Raw genomic sequence first — 16331 nt, 5'->3', positions numbered from 1 at the left:
CCACCTGGTATGGCCCTACATAAAATTTTGTAATTTATTACAAACCATGAGAGTATTTTGTGATCCTGCTTCTCTCATTACATTATCTGTTAGTGACTTATTTGTATAGACATCTATATGCAAAATGAGGTCATCAAATGCATGTATCTCCACATGTCAGTATGGAGGTGGCCTAAGCAGATTGCATCCTGATACTTCAAGTCCTCATGAGCATCTCAAGGAGCTGTGGTCATTCCATTTTACAGCTTCAATGGATTGAGATAGAATAAAAATATGTTTGGAACAGAAATTTTTGCAAAATACTTTTCCCACTGAGTAAAAGAATGTAGACAGTTTCCATGGCAGCATTTAGATTTTAAAACAGGTCTCTATAATCCCAGTGAAAAGGATATAGACTCGTACTGGAAGCTGAGACCTCATCTGATCTTCAACATGGTAAGCATTTCTTTCAAAGACCAGAGTTTTCTACTCTAAAAGAAATTTTAGAGTGTTTTCTGTCTCCTGCTAAGCTATTTTTCTTAAATGCCAGATGTTGAAAGATTCCTGTAGCAGTGGCTAACTTCATTCAAATGACTGCAAATGAGAAAATCGGGAGTGTTTGGGGAGGCTAGGAATGTGTTTCCAAGGAAAAGGAGTCCTTTCTTTAAAAAGACAAGCATTTTTGAGTGCAATAGCAAAAGGAAAGGCAAAAGCTGCTGAAGTGAAGGGTTTCAGACTGAAGAAAAGGGGTTTTTTTTTGGTCCTTCCTGAAAGCAAGTAGCAAAAGCATCATTGACATAACAGAACTACTTCTCCTCTGACAGCAGCTACAGGCTTTTGCTACAAGTTTCACCTTGGGTCAAGCCAGTGCTGATTGAACTTGCACCACAAAATAAGTGGATGCTGTCACATGGTCTTGTTAAGGGAGAATCCAGCTGGTGTCATACAGCAAGAGCTGGTGTTCATCTGGAGAATAAGGAATAGCTCAACAGCTGCAGTACCCTGAGGTTGTGCTGAGTGTGGAAGAAAGTAAATTGAAGAACCAAGAGAAGGGACTTTTCAGGTTATGTGCTCTTGTATGAGTGAAGCTGGAGGCCAAGGGGCTGCCATGTCCTGGCTGGGGCAGAACTTTGCAAGGCAAGAGGTCTGGAGTGCAGGTCTAGAGAGCAACCTTCCTGAGGAGGAGTTGTGGGCAGGTAACTGGCTTCCTCTGCCCTTCCTTGTGCAGATGGGGATTTTAGGAGGGCTGAAGTTGTTACCAAATGGTTTTAGGTTGCTTATTTCCACTAATTTTTTCTTCTTTTTTTTTTCCTCCTAAAGTCTCATGTTTAGGTCATTCTTACTCTCCCTGGTTTTGAAAATTACTTGCCCAATATAATCTTCTTAATCTCTGTAAATCCTGAAGTACTGTGTGGTTTTGAAGGGAACTGGTTTACTCACTGACCTGAGTTCTGACCTCATTTACACTGATCAGGTGTACTTGTTACCATTCTAAGAATACATGCAGAAATATGTGATTTACATGAAAAATTTTGCATACAGAAATTAATGTTTTCCATCCATCTTGGTTCATACTCTGTTTCCAAAAGCATTACCTGGTCCAAGGTAAGATTCAGTAAAAATATAGTGTGTCTGGACCATAAAACACAAATTATTTTCTATTTTGTTTGAAGGGAGGAGTAAAGTCTTCATGGAAAAAAACTATGAGGGAGACAGATTCACATAGGTGACTTTGAATCTTAAACTTTTCCTGCATTTAAAATTTAGGATTAGAAAGATAAACTTATTCATTTAGCCTTCCAGAGTCTGTCATTTTACTCTGAGTTCTAGGTGTAAATAATCTCTGACAGAAGCATCAAATTAGCTTCAACATGAAATGCAAAATCGGGAAAGGTTTTTTTTTTTTTTTATCCTGTTATTATAAACCAAAAAAACCTGACTTTATTGAAAGGTTAAAGAAAATCAAAGTAAATTTGTATAAGTATTTGGCTTTAGGAATAAACATGGTGTGATTTTTCTCAGCAGCCTTGTTTGTCACACAAATATAACTGGATTAATCCACGGACTTTATAGCCTAGGAAAGGTTTCACTTGCCGAACTGTATCCTATGTGTTTTTATGAATATTTTAAACAAAAGTTCTCAAGACGTATCATGACACCCCCAAAGTGAATCTGTTGCTATTAAACCATTATTGCACGTCATTCGGTTCTCCATGACTTACTTTTTAAATCAGCAGAGCAATAAAAAAACTTTATGGCAGTTATTTGCCAAACTTATTGATGGTGGTGCCTCAACAGGGATTCTACAGTGTCTTTTAATTTTCATTATGTGGGTAAGGGAGCAGTAAAATTGCATCTGGAAACTATTTAACTTCATATTTAAACAGAGGGACATAGGAAATGGAGGAGACACAGCAGTAAAGGAAGAAACCCAGAAGTAGTAAAGGGGAAAACCAGAAATCACTGCAACTATGCATATTTTGCCGTTCAAATGTGCTTTTATTTAAAACAGCAAAAATTTTGGAATACGTTAAATTTTGTAAAAATCAGTGAATTGATTTCTTCTGAATTATATGTCCCCAAAAGTCATAGTAAAAATGAATAGAAGGGGCAAAAGCTGCTTCTCTTCACAGGAGAAAGGACTTTTCCAGTCAGTTTTAAAGCCTAGGCAGATCCTTATTGAAAATTCACACAAAAATCAGCCTGGAAAGCTAGTAACATGCACAACTTCTTCTCTTTATGTAATGAACTGGGGTGAAAAGCCAGAAGACTGAAAGATATGTCTGAATCAGCTAAGGCCAGATGGGAGAAGTCTCCTCATTACTATGCTTCAGTGCAGGAATAGTTGAGTATCATTGCCTTTGAAAACAGACTGGAGAGGAAGACAACAGACTTCTTTTTGCTTCTACTTTTTTATATATTCCCTTGAAGAAAATGGTCTTAGGAAAACTCAAGCAGCTTTCAAACTACGTGGCTGTCAGGGACAGCATCTACTAACATGGATTTGTACTCACACACTTGACCAGAGAGGAAATCTGCAATAAACATGCATTTTTGCAGGTGTAAGTTTTATGTGGTTCACCCATTGCAGGAATCTTTTCAGCTGGTTCATGACTAAGGATGATTAAAATGACACACCCAGTGTTGTAGCCATGTAGTTGAAATTAGAGCTACAACTAAAAGGATGTAAAATGTCAAATATGAAAGGGAAAACATGAATTGAGAAGATAACTTTGAGAAAGTTCTCCAAAGGAATTGAATCACATGTTTTAATTTTGTTAGCAATAAGAGCACTCTGTATTTTACTGAATGAAGGTTAAAACTGTGTGTCTTTTCTTCTGTGCTGCATATGGATTATGAGGTTTACAGGAAATACTACTAGCCAAGAGCTGGAAAAAACTACGATGAGGCAATGAAAGGAAAAGCTCCTCTTATTCCAGTGAAATAACTGTGCAACATAGATGACTTGGGAGCTCTGTTTCTTATTCACATCTGCTATAGTTATATCCTGTACTTCACAAATCTTTCAGGGGGAAGAATTACAAAATCAAATGCCCTCCCCCCTCTCCTTTTTTTTTTATTTAGACAAAGACTGTAACATGAAATTCCCAATCAGTTTTTTGGAGATCAGCATAGGCTAGGTGGATTCTCAAAGGAGGGGACACAAAGACTGAAAGCAAATGTAAACACAGAATTAATCAAAATAAATTAAACACTGCAGCAGTCATGGAAACCTGGAAGGTGTTTTGTCACTACATTTTTCCAAAAGCAAGTATTTACAAAAAGACTCCTTGGCAACAGCAAGACAATACTGAAATGTAAGAATAGCTTTTAGAGCCATCAATTATATACATGACATCTAATATGTCATATTAAGGATAAAATATGGACATTTATCCAGAGAAGAGTCTTCTTTTCCCTTTGCATTTTCCTACAGCATTTTTGTTGCAATGCAAAGAGAAGGCAGGTGATGTGTTCCTTTCCAAAAAGAGGAAGTTAATGGAGATGGAGTCTACTTAGAGACTACGTATACTTTGTCAATCATTTCAATGGGCAAGGAAGAAATTTGCTCCACAAAAATAGACAGCAAAACTAATATAATGACAAGAAAGGGAGAAAATTGGGGCCTTAGGTCAGAATGAACTGTGACAGGGTAATTCTAGAGAAATACTCAGCTTTCTGCCTGATCTCCTCTGTCTCAACTCCTTGTCCTGAATATTTTTTAGTTCTGCTAGTGATGTTACATACTAGTTGAGCTCAAACAGCTGAAAACACGTCTGCAGCAATGTAGAACCATAGAATCATGTTTGGGTTGGATGAGACCTTCAAGGACCACATAGTTCAACTTCTCTGACAGGAGCAGAGACACCTTCAACTACTCAAGACCCAGTCCAACTTGAACTTGAATGTTTTCAGGGATGGGATATCCAGCATTCTCTGGATAATGTGCAGTGGCCTCATTATAAAAGACCTCTTCCTCATATCTAATCTGAATTGACCCTCTTTAGTTTGAAACAATTACGCTATCCTATAGGTGTCAGAAACCACATGAGTCTCTAAGGAGTAGGTGCAAAGGTCTATTAGGACTTCAAAGCATCACTAAAGAAGGGTCTAAGGGAGATAACAATCTTTCCTCAGTGCTCTAGGAAGAGCTCTGAGTCTGGCTATGCTGGGACCATGCAGCTGTAAGAGCTCCCACCCATGTGCTGCTGGAAGTGTGTTACACTCACAGAAGTTGTTTTTGGATAGATTTGGTTTGTTTTGCAGATGTTGGCTGGGCCATGTACAGAAGTGTTAGAGTCAGAAAGTCTCTTACAGCTTGCAGAGGGTGAATTGCAGTTCCTACCTGTAACTTGCTGAATCCTACGTCTGAATTTCCTGTGTTCAGGTCCTTTTACCATCATAAGATGTCCTGAATCATGCATGATTGACCTGGCTTTCTGCTCTAGAGCTGAAGAATTCTTCCTCATATTAGCAAAGGTATTTCACTGACCGCTTTTCTTGTTGATCCATGCAGGTTAACTCTCCCGTGTCAGAATCTGGGGAGCAAGGAAATTCACACCATTATCTTCCTAGTGAATCTGCATCTACGTGTTAGCTGGCTGCAGGATTTAGAGCAGCTTTTCTACATTTCTGAGTTGTTTCTATTTCACAGGGTGTAATTAGTATCACAGTCCAGTGTCTGTGACAACTTGGCTTCATGAAACTGCATGCTCATTAATGCAATTGCCATACTGGGAGATATTCTACACAGCCCATTTCATACTGATGGGTTTCTTTTGATCTCATTTGGTATTAAACACCATTACTTTCTCTCCTCAACAGCTTTTCTCAGTCTTTAAATTCCCTGATGCCCCAAATGTGTTAGCTATACACAGCACTTTAGTGCTGATCTGGAGATGCAAACTCCACTGGAAAAATTGGTTTGCGGTGACATGGGTAATTATACTAACCAGCTAGAACAATTTTAAAAAAAATTGTACTATTCTGATGTTTAGTTATTCATGTTCCTAATTTTACAGGTGCTCTGAGAAGAATCTGCCATCAGTTTTTGTTTCTGTGTGTGCTGTGGGATGAGTTCCAGGTAGTTTTAACAAGAATATAGTATTGTCAGGCTACTTAGGGTGATGCATAAAATTACCAAACAACCTGTGAGAAATTAATTGAACTTAAAAATATAAAAGTTTTTTGCAGCAAGCATTACATTTTCAAGTAAATTCTTCTGAGGTGTCCCTCAGACATGTCAGGTTTGGGTCGGACATCTTCATGACGTGGTCAGAGGTCTCACTCTTAGGATCTTTTCAATTACTCTGTGTGCATGTTTGGAAATAGCTTGGGAAAATTTAAACTGCTAGGAAACTGCAATTGCTGACTACCTATGTCTCCCATCTTTAGCTAGTCTAAGTGGCCTGTGTGGTTGTTAGATTGTAAGTAGACTAAAAAGATGTAATTCTAACAGAATTTTTGCTTTGATATTCAAACAACAAATTTTATAAATAAAATATATAAATATAAATGACATATAAAAACAAAATAAAATTACATATAAAAACAAAAATAGGGTTTTAAAAAAGAGTTTTAAATGGAAAACATCACATTTCTTCATCTAAAATTGAAGAAACAATTTTTCATTTTTTAATGCATTTTTTACACCTGAAATCACTTATCAATTGTGAACAAAAGTTCTTTCTCCATGGAAAGATTATTTCTAATAAAATAAACTATCCCTGTGTTTTTCTTTCAGTGATCATACACTCAGTTATGAGGATGAGACTGTTCTTTGTTTAATCAGCCTCACCACCATCCTACACTGTCATTTGGCCTCTGAGACATTACAATGACACAAGGACTGTTGATAGAATATTTGAATTGTTTGTCTCATTTGAGGACAAAGCTGGGCATCAGGATAAAGGATCCTAAATATATGAGGGTGCAATGCATACCATGAGGAATCCGTCAGAGGGTGTTGAGGCACTGGCACAGGTTGCCCAGAGAAGCTGTGGATGCCCCATCCCTGGCTGGGCAGGTTGAATGGGGCTCTGAGCAACCTGCTCTGGTGAAGGGTATCCCCACCCTAGGCAGGGCTGTTGGAATGAGGCTTCTATGATTCTAAAATTCTATGATTCTATGATCTTCTGCTGGAAAATAAGGTGACCAACCTGTCATGCCTGTCCCTGGCATTAGGGGCTGGCAAGCATTGCCATCAGTGCCTGTGCTATCTGCAGGCTGACTTTCTTCTATTCATGATCTTTTGTAAATGCAAATCTTGTCCAATTGTATCTGATTTGGGACTGAATTATTGAAATGTGTTAACTGGGAGAGTGACATTCAGTAAATGACTCAATGATGATATATATGATGAGCTTTTGGGTGTAAACTTTACAGAATATGCATGCTAATGTGAGATGAGGGCATTTCCTCTACTATCTAGAAGATATCTAAATACTTCATACACTTGTGAATGCATTTTCTTATTGCTTTTACATTTTTCCTTGAAATCCGTTCTGTGTTCTGTGTGTTGAACATAAAACATCAAATACATTTTGAAAGTGAAAATATTTGTTTCAGTTAACAGAAATCATTCACATAGGTTGTTTTTTCCTGTTAAAAGTGGGCTGCTATTTCCTGTTAAAAGTGGGATGCCTTTTGTAATTTGAAGGTTGTATTAGATTTTTAATTATATGTTGCTGTATAATACTACTTAAATAGAACTTGAAAAATAATCCTTGTGTAAAGAATAAGTGAAGTTAATGCATGGTTTCCATTTAATTAGACATTTTCTGCTTTAATAGTTTAATTCCCTGCCTAAATTTCATTTCCATAATCAAGCCATGCTTAGACTGTTGACATACCATTACTTCATCAAATATTCACCACAATCTTTGCTTTCCAAAATTCCCATTACTCTAAAATTAATTGAGAATATTTGACTAATGCTGAAAGACAATGAAGTTGACAAAGTCATTGAGTAAAGTTCAACTGTTGAAACAGCCCTGGTACTGTGAGTTTTACAAACAATCACAGAAAATGTTAAATATACAGTAAGTACAGTGAAAAATATGTATTATTGTTTGCCCTGTAAATGCTTCATTTCTCTCTTTGTTACTCAAACACATTATGTGAAAGGTCTTTCCATTAAAGTTCTTATCAAATGTGTAAGCCAAACATTACTGGAAGTTTGAATACACCAGTGAAGATAAAGGTTTTTAACCAAAATGTTTATGAAATCTCTCCCCAGATTATTTTCCAGTTTTATTAATTGTAAATTAGTGAAATTGGAAAATAACCTGGGAAATTAATTAATAAATTAATTCTGGACAAAGGAGCAATTCGAGGCAGGAATAAGGAATTTCCCTCAAGTATCTTTCCAATCTACTGCTGTATGCAGTTTAACTATGCTGACAGCTGTCTCTTTCTGGATACTTGTGTTGTAACTGGAAATTTAGGCAGGGATAAGATATAGGGAGTATTGCTCACCACCCCTAAATTGAAATGAAAGGACATGGAAATATGCTTTTACTTAGAAACAGGCAGATGGGCTTTCTGCAAAACTGCCCTAGACTGTAGCCAGATGTGTAAAAGGTGGAGAAGGGGATGGCACTCCCCCCTCAAAAATGCTCTAAGATCACCAGAGGAGAAGGGAACATGGAAATTACAACTTTATCAGAATTAAGAACCATCTGCATCCTGGATTATGGTCCTCATCTCCTAGTTCCTTGAGCAGACACTTGGCTGTTTCAGAAATCTCTTTTATTGTTTTGTTGTTTGTGTTATGGACTAACAGTGCCCATGTTTTTGCCTTGAAAAATGGCCATGAAGCTCTTTTAACACAAGTAATAGCAAAGAGACCAATTCAAATATGTGAGAAAATGAAAGTGTTGAGTTTACTAATATGTTGAGGCACTTTACTAATATGTTGCTGTTTTACTGTCACTGGAGTTTTTCACTACAGTCATCTTCTAGTCATGCAGTCAGAATCACTTTTGTTTCATATTAGGATAATAGAGGGGGAAAAGGTACTCTTTGGGGTAGAGATGTGTTCTGGAGAAACTGTAAAAAGTATTACTGTCTGAAATATAAACAATCCATCTTGTGAACTTTTCTGGTAGCCTTTAAGGAAAAGGTGACAGCATATTTAGCCCAAAAATTCTAATTTCCCATGCCTTTCTTTCTATTTTATTTTAAATTCTGTTTCCAGTCTTCATAATAATCTACTCCCTGTCCTTTCATCCTATAAAAGAAAATTCTTTGACATGAGTTTTTGTCACTCTATCTTTTTGTCTTTCTTTCACAGGCTTTGCTAAAATCATAACATGCTGAGGAAGGATTCTCAGCAAGTAAGTAGTCAGTACCAACACACCCTATATATATATATATATATATATATACACACTCATATATATGCATATATATCAGTATATGTATACACACATTTACTAAGTAGAAGCATTTTTATTTAAATATATTATATACATTCAAAATGAAATAGGAAAATATACCATAGAGCTCAAGATTGTCCAGAACTATGAAGCATTAAGTATTGAACACAACTTTTATCTCAAAGTTCTTTAATATTTTTAGACACAGACCACACCTTAGGCTTCAGCTGTACAGCATCAAACATTTTCAGGGCTTTGTGAGACTTATTTCTTGAAAAACCCTTAGACAGCTGATTGCCTTGGAATCTGTCTTTCTTCTAGACAGCAAGTGACCTCTCTAAGGATGGGATTTTTTAGGTACTAATTTTTCCTGTGATGTAACATTTGCAAAATACTCCTTGGGATAGTGCTGCCTTTGAGTGAGTGACACTGTCACATTCCCACTGACAAATTTATAGAGATACATGAATGATAAGGAACAAAAGTATTTCTCTTAAGCCTGAAAATAGATAAAATTAATTGTTGTATTCGTGGGAAGGTTATATAACCTTCTTCCTTTACAAATTCTATGTTAAGCCATGCTTTATCCCTCTATATGGAAATATCTCACACAAACCAAATATGTGGTGAAACACCCAAAATATTTCTAATTATTTTCTCATCCTAGCTATCTGACAGAAGTGAAATGATTTCTTTCAGAGGCAAAGGAGAACTCTGGGCTCCCAGAGAGGACCTGGTGTGCCAGCTCCAAAGGAGACTGCAGCTGCTCCCCTGCTAAGACCTACTGACAACCACATGTCCTGATGGGATGTGAAGTTCCATGCCATCTACACTAATAACAGGTCAATTGTTTGTCTGTAAAATTCCTTTGGATACTGTGGAATTCACTCTTGCTGCTTTCTGAGTGTTTTGAGAGGACAAGATTAATGATGTAACATACAGTGTAAAGCAATGGGCTGCCAGGAGAGAGCTTAGTGCATTTCTGTGTGAAAAAGGGCTGTATTTCTCCTTCAGCAGCTGCTCAAAGAGAATCTGATTTCTTTTGCACTGGCAGAAGTCCTAGGCATCACTGCACAATTGCAGCTTCCTGATGCACCTTGGAATTTGAAAATCTCTGGTTCTTGTAGCTCATAGACAGGGTTGAAGTAGAGGTACTAGGGTTCAGCAATAAGAACAGGAAATAAGTGAAGAATAGTAGCCTCAGTGAGATGTTTGGAGCATCAGTCTACAAAGGTAGGAGATTGGCTGATACATACCTTCCAAATTTTGGCATTGTACTTGTCTAGTACTTTCCTCTGCAGAGCTAGTGTAAAAAACAGCTTGCACAGCTGTCATTCAACAAGCTGAACTTTGCCTCACCAGGAAGCCCTTCATCATGTTCTTTGGACCTTCACCTTATCAGTAGTTGGAAGAATACCTGGCTGATTCTTCACTACAAAATCCGTTTGTAGGCTAATTGCTGCAATAATCTGTTTTATGAATTAAGATTTTAAAGGTCTCTATGCCAATCATTGACTTATAATTTATATTAGTTACTGATGAAATCCAAACAGTTTTAATATACATTCCAGATTAGGAATCTAGGCAGAATCTGTTTTATGCTTCAACTCACACAGGCATGATGAGAAGAAACGGATATATTTATTGCAATCCTACTGTTACCTAGTGAAAAATGCATTTCACTTTATTGAGCCCCAAAATGTTGGAGATTATGTTGCTATTGAGAATATTTCCCTACTCTGAAAGCAGATGTACAACTCTCCTTAGTGACAGTTTGTAGAAAGGGGTAATTGGACACCATTCCTTCCTTTTGCCTTAAAAGTAAAATGGGCATTGCAAAATGTGCCACCTCAGGGCTACCTCAGAACCACCTGACTGATCACAGAATGCATGCATGCCTTGGGTTGGAAGGAACCTTTAAAGATCATCCAGTCCAACCCCTCTGCAATGGGCATCTTCAAGTTCACCATCAGTGCTTTTTCATAAATGTCACTTTTCCTTCATAACTGTCCACCCTACATAAACCAAACATTTGTGTTTGCAGCTCAGTGCTCTCAGAACTGTCTTCCTCCTGCTTCCTTTGTTTCTTGCTTGCTTCTAAACTAAATAGCAGAAACTATTTAGAAAAAAGGAATAACATGTATTTGATAATTTTTTGATATAACAGAGAAACAATAATTTCCACAGGGCTGGTGTTAATATCATTTGATGCAGAAATGCTGGAACTGAGTCAGAGTTAATAGCAGCACAGAGTGACAGCCAGAGTGACTTGATAAATGACAGCTTTCTCTGATTATCTGTTCTCAGAGGAACTCTCTCTGGAACAAGGATGTTCCTTCTAACTTCCTCCCATCATGAGTGTGGAGGAAATAAATAGTGTAATTTTATATACTTTATACTACAGCTTCCACCTCCATCTCTCTCTCCACTTGCTTTGCTCCATCCTTCCACATTGCTAAATTATTTCAGCCCAAACCTCTCTTACATGGCTGCCAGAGACAGCTGCTCGCTCAATTGAAGGAGAAATATTGAGATTAAAATAATTCCTGTGTTCCTGTGGCAGTGACTTGGAAGTGATGTGGTGCTGCCTTTTCTGACCTTCCCATGATGGATTCATTAGTCTCCCTGGAGGTGCCAGAAGAGCAACAGAATATTTGTCCTTTTTGGCTGTCTCCAGACAGTGTTTCTGAGTACAGTGAAGTCATGTCTTTGATAGAAGATATGACTTGAATTTCAACAGCTTATTGCTGTTTCAGAGTATTTAGTCTAAAAAAAAGACAGAGGTTACCTCAGCCCATTTTTAAATTGTGTATGAAAAGCATCTGGAAGAACATACACACTCTTCCTTAAGCAATTGAGATGTGACCTTCAGCCATGGGAGGAACCACAGTATGCTTTGTGTTGTGCAGAGGTCCTCTGGCAGATGTGCAAGGCTGCCAAGGATTTAATTTAGAAGTGAAAGTGTAAGGCTCAGCAAGGAAGGATGAGCTCTTCAGAGCTCCCTGCATGGAGAAGCATCATTGAATAGTTGCTCAGGCAGAGCTTATGAAGCAATCTGTACTGTTATACCAAGGATTTAAGGACACTGTGCTTACATCTACACTGCTACTGAAAGGAAGATAAGAACCAGGAATAAATTGGAGGTGATGTGGATGTTTACAGGTCCAGGGTTTGAGTTTTCCCCATTCTACCCATTTGTCCAACAATATGGGTATCACTTGTGAGAGCCAGTCCACACCCAAAGGCCAACAGAGTGATTAGGGAAGAAACACATGGGGAGGTCCAGAAAGCAGAGCTAACAAGCTGAGTGAAGAGGGTGGCTGGAAACAGCCTCATAATGGCACAGGCTTGATTCACTCTGTCTTTCCTTCTGGATGTATTTAATGAACAAATCTAACAAACAGAGGTAACAGAAGGAGAATCTGCAGAGAAGTTCCAAATGGAGGCTGAAAGGATGCTAGGATAGAGGCAGCAATGGTGTTTATGTATCAACCATCTCATTGGTCTCATGAAGGGAAGCTTCAGAGGTGAAGCTGGAGGAGCAAATCTGAAGATTCTGCTCACTACAGAGCTCTTTTTTGTGTGTTTGGGTTAGGGTTTTTATAAACTATTTTTGCTTTGACATTTAGGGGAATTTTCCCCCTATTTTCTTTCAAAATGATGGAAGAAGAGAAGCCCTTCTGTTCTCCTGGATGTCTTCCCATAGCCAGGGCAGTTTCCCAAGGGTTCTTGGCCTAGGGAAGTGCCAAGTAGCTAAGCAAGGACAGCTGGGAGAACCAGGGATGGGACACAGTTTCTATTTCCTGAAAGAATCTGCAGACATCAAGACAGCCTCATGAAGGATTTAAGGTCCTTGCCTTTCCTCTTCTAAGACTGTTCTTTCTATTAACTGAGGTGGAGAGAGGAAGGCAACACAGAAATGTTCAAGACATTTTGTTTTCTCTTCTAGACACACATCCATGACAATTAATTGCTGATAACAGTATTGGAGCCCATGTGGAATCTATTTTTTTCATAATTTTAGTATTCATTCCAGTCTCTCCATATGGAGGTCTGTCTATTACATTTTGCAATCTACATTGGGATAAATTATCTCTGAGTGCCCATTTTCCTTTATCAGCCATAACAGAGACTCTAGGGACTGGTTCAGCAGGATGGAGATATCAACATGAGCCTCAGATTAATCCTTTTTCTCAAACATTGATTAATCTTTAAGCCTATAGTCTAAAAAATTTGGACTATATACTAATGAAACCCAACCTTTTTTTCACAATCTCTAGCTTGCCTGACAGTTTGTTAGAATGCTCAACCCATGGGTACTTCCAGACTTCCTCTGAACCAGCAAATGTGAACTGAGACCCTCAGATTTTGTGTTAAAAAGCAAATGTTTCATTTGATTTCATCTTTAAAGAAAACATACCTTGTCATCAGATGTGACATATTCTTTGAAGCTATCACTTCAGTAATATTAATCTATCAATCTTTTTAAATGAGGCATACATTGTAAAGAGAAGGATAACTCATTAAATTAAAAGCTACAGCTGGGAGAAATGGACTGGCTTTTAACAAGTAGGTTTGTTCTTTTATCCCATTCATTATAAAAAACTCTTTGTGCAAACATAGATGCTTCTACATCCACCACAACTATTACCAGTCTTCTTTGTAATGTCTTTTCAATTAATTCCATCCTAATTACTTTTAATTAGGAAATTAGGAATTAGGAAACTTTATTCTAGCTAGTGTTTTTTTTCTGAGATAAATCTCTGGGAGGACTGGAATTATCTATGCCCATATGGCCAGAAAACAGTTGTTTGTGGTGGTTTTTTTTTTTTTTAATTGATTGACTATGCAGCTTTTCAAACCCACAGAATTCTTGATATAGCAAGTCAAGCTGCCATAAAGTATTAGTCTATACTATTGGAGTCCTACTGATGCAATTCATCATATGCTTAGTTTTAAACTGAGAGGCATGACTCTTTTTAACAGTTATCCCAGAATTAGAAAAGTAATTTTACTTTGGTTACAGTATACACATTAAAATTTTGTCTTTAAAATGTTAATAGTATAATTACATTTGTACAACCTTTCTGCCTTATTTCCCTGAATTGATAAAATTAGTCTGACATGTACAAGGTACAAAGTTGAGACAGAGCAACATCAAAGAATGTCATTAATTTCATTTCCAAGGTTAGTTTTCTTAATACTATCATTAAGATATGCTATTAAATTTTAACTTAACCAAGTCTTTATTATATTCCCGGTGTAGCGTTTTATATGTTCTCTTTGATAGTAATAAACCAAAGGACTAGTTAAGCCAGTTCACTGATCTTTGAAATAAAATCATATGCATGTCCAAGTGTGTGTATGTGTAATGCAAATGCAGGTACAATTTCAAATATTTAGGTAGTGGAACACCTTGACAAGACCTGATGGATTTGCTATTCCTTTTTAAAGGAGGTTATTCAACTTAAGCACTGTCTTTTTCAGTATGCTTTTATGGTTCATCCTAATGGAAATAATAACACTGAATAGCTGGATAGCAATTCACATTTTCAAAGCACTGTGCAAACATTAAGTAATACAGTTACACAACATCTAAATAACTATAATACTGGCTGTCAAGGCAGTGAAGAAGCAGACAAATGCAAAAGACTGCAGGCAGCTCTGGAATGGATTCTGCAGCGAGGAGGGAGGGAGCAAGATCTCTCCCAGTGGAGCAGGGCTCAGCATGCTGTACGCTCCAGGTTTGCATTGTTCTGTTTCAGCCACCTGCAATGCTGTGTTTTAAGTGTTAATTAGCAGGTAGCAGACGCTGGTCCTTTTCCAGTTCTGCCTTGGAAGTGTCTCTCTGCTGTGCATCAAAATACAATGATGCCAATTCCACATTTTCAGTGACTGGTTTTCTATTGAGCATCTGGGCATAATTCTGGGTACTGACATTTTGAAAAGTTCTTTTTTTTCTCTAGTCTTTCTCATTTTCTTGTCCTGTTGTAGGGATTTTTTAAAACAAGCTGCTGACAAGAAGGCAGAAAAACTCCCTGTTTCGGTGTCTCAGGTGGTGGCACTTTGTCACTGTCAACTTTATGTTTTATCTTGTCTATGTCAAGAATATGCTGACAAATTTATTGGAGTGCTGGAAGGATACAACTGGAGACATTTCATTCTTTGCAGCCTTCTGTTAATTTCCTGGTTTAGAAATCAGTGCTGCTGAGGTCTGTTAAACAGTAGTGGATTTTGCAAAACCCTCTGTTCCTTAAGGACCCCAGCTCTAGGCACATTGCCTAGAGTGACAAACATACTTCTTTTGTTCATTATACCCTGAATGGATAAGAAAATAATCTATTTTCCTGCAACCATGCCTGTACCTGACTCCTCTTTGCCATGTTGGATATATTATACTTCAATAACAAAGCAAAGTGGAGGTCAACTTACAAAGCACTGAATGCTATTTAAGTTTAATTCTAAGCTGAGAAGGATGGGTCCAGACTTTTGGCCTCCAAGGGGAAGGGAAAAATTTTATTTCCAGTGTTAATTTCCATACTTAAAAATACAACTTCCTCTTGTCTTCATGAGCCCTCTCAAATTGTAAATGTTCAAAAGTGGCGTATGACTATGATTGTGCACACAGTTTATGAATAGATCGCTCCACACACGTTTGAAATAAAGCAGCAGTTGCTGGGAGATGTGCAAGTGTTAGCTGTAAATAGAATTCTGCAGAACAATTCAGAGCCTGTCAAACTCATAGTCCCTTTCTTCTGAAAAGTAACATATCTTTAAAGATGGCATTCACAATTGTTCTGGTTTTTACCATTTATTTAAAAACAGGCACCTTAGAACAGGCCAGAACTCGTAGTGCATTGTGATATTGTTTTTCTAATTAGTAAATATCTACTAGCAAAAGTTGTTAACAATGGGTTGGTTTATATTATTCTCCCTGCAAGGTTTTTCTTCTCACTGCAGAACTGAAGAGTTTATATTTTGGATGCAGTGTTAAATTATATTTATGTGTGAAATTGTAGGAGAGCAACAGGAAAGACAGAAAATTGAACTTAAACTTTCTTTCTGAATATTGACTTCCGATGTCTTGAGAGTAATTCTGTCAGACTCCAGTGATCTCTGATGTTTTCTGAAACATTTTTGTGAAGCCGATCTTCAAATTTTTTTTAACCCTTGATGACTTTACTCTGTTTCCAGAACCTCAACTCCTGCCTTGATGCCTTGCAGCACTGTCACCACCGTTTGTGTCTCCAAAGTCACTTCTGTGCCCTCACACAGTGTGCCTCTTCTGAAACCGGTAATGATGAAGCATTTCTGGGTTTGTTGTTAAAAACCAGCAGATGTCGCAATTTCCCCCCAAAAGAGCAGATTTCTCTCCAGTCTCTCGAAACTGCAGCAACTTCTTAGGTATTTTTGTGCAGTATTCCACACGGCAATAATTCTGTGTGAGGTAAATTATTGTTGAGCAACATGCTC

General features: G+C 37.6%; 1 long non-coding RNA gene across 1 annotated transcript in view; it reads left to right on the top strand.

Annotated features, from left to right (window-relative positions):
• Window positions 1–382: 382 nt before the first annotated feature.
• The window catches only part of LOC118692293 (uncharacterized), a 170122-nt gene continuing 154173 nt past the window's right edge, over window positions 383–16331 (top strand). Inside the window, exons 1-4 of the long non-coding RNA XR_008508243.1 lie at window positions 383–435; window positions 8774–8816; window positions 9558–9700; window positions 16053–16152. This is a non-coding gene — a long non-coding RNA (uncharacterized LOC118692293). The remainder of the gene's footprint in view (window positions 436–8773; window positions 8817–9557; window positions 9701–16052; window positions 16153–16331) is intronic.

The sequence above is a fragment of the Molothrus ater genome, chromosome 2 (assembly GCF_012460135.2).
Source record: "Molothrus ater isolate BHLD 08-10-18 breed brown headed cowbird chromosome 2, BPBGC_Mater_1.1, whole genome shotgun sequence".
In the NCBI taxonomy this organism is placed as follows: Eukaryota; Metazoa; Chordata; class Aves; order Passeriformes; family Icteridae; genus Molothrus; species Molothrus ater.
Note: the sequence above shows the minus strand (reverse complement) of the source record. Positions and strands in the feature narration are given on the sequence as shown.